Below are 683 nucleotides of genomic sequence, written 5' to 3'. Positions count from 1 at the left end.
AAATAAGCCTCAGTTTACCTTTAAACCTGGCTAGTGTTTGGGGGAAGCTGGTAACACAGGGGTGGGGAGTCCAAATTGAGTGGCACAGCTATACCCAAGCATGAAGACTGCTCTCTGGCAGTGGAGGTGGAGAAGCCAGGGCTTGCTTGCCTTCCCTATGGCTACAGCTCCCTTTGATTGTAGTGCAAATGAGGCAGTCCCTGGGGCTATTGTAATCGCTAGTGGGGCAGATTTTGGGCTGTGGCTCCAGACTACAAACCTGACTGGGGTGGAGACAAGCTGGAGAAGTGCAGGCACACGTGCATGCTACACTGACGTACACCCAAAACACAGTGGTTACTGGTGACAAACTGTTGACCATTCTTTGTTCTTGTGCATGAAAGCCAGGAGCTGTAGCACTGACATCGGCTGCTGGCGTGCCTGTGTGCACGCTGCTGCTGCCTACCCACTCACAGGGCAAACCCCTTCACCGCGGCTGGTGGCAGGAGGGACACGAGCCACCCAAAGCCTCAGCTGAGTCGTATAACACACACTGGGGCGGGGCAGAAAAGGTCAGTGCAACCACTTCATCTTAATGAAGAACTTTCCTGTGAGGGTTTTCTAGTGCCTGAGCTGCAGCTGGCACAAACACCAAGGCAGAAGCATGCTGGACCCCACCAAACGGTTAATGTTCTTCCTGGCCC

Source organism: Nipponia nippon, unplaced genomic scaffold (assembly GCF_047370975.1).
Source record: "Nipponia nippon isolate SJK-2023a ecotype South Korea unplaced genomic scaffold, ASM4737097v1 scaffold_3, whole genome shotgun sequence".
Taxonomy (NCBI): Eukaryota; Metazoa; Chordata; class Aves; order Pelecaniformes; family Threskiornithidae; genus Nipponia; species Nipponia nippon.
The sequence above is the reverse complement of the archived record's forward strand: the minus strand, read 5'-3'. Positions refer to the sequence as shown.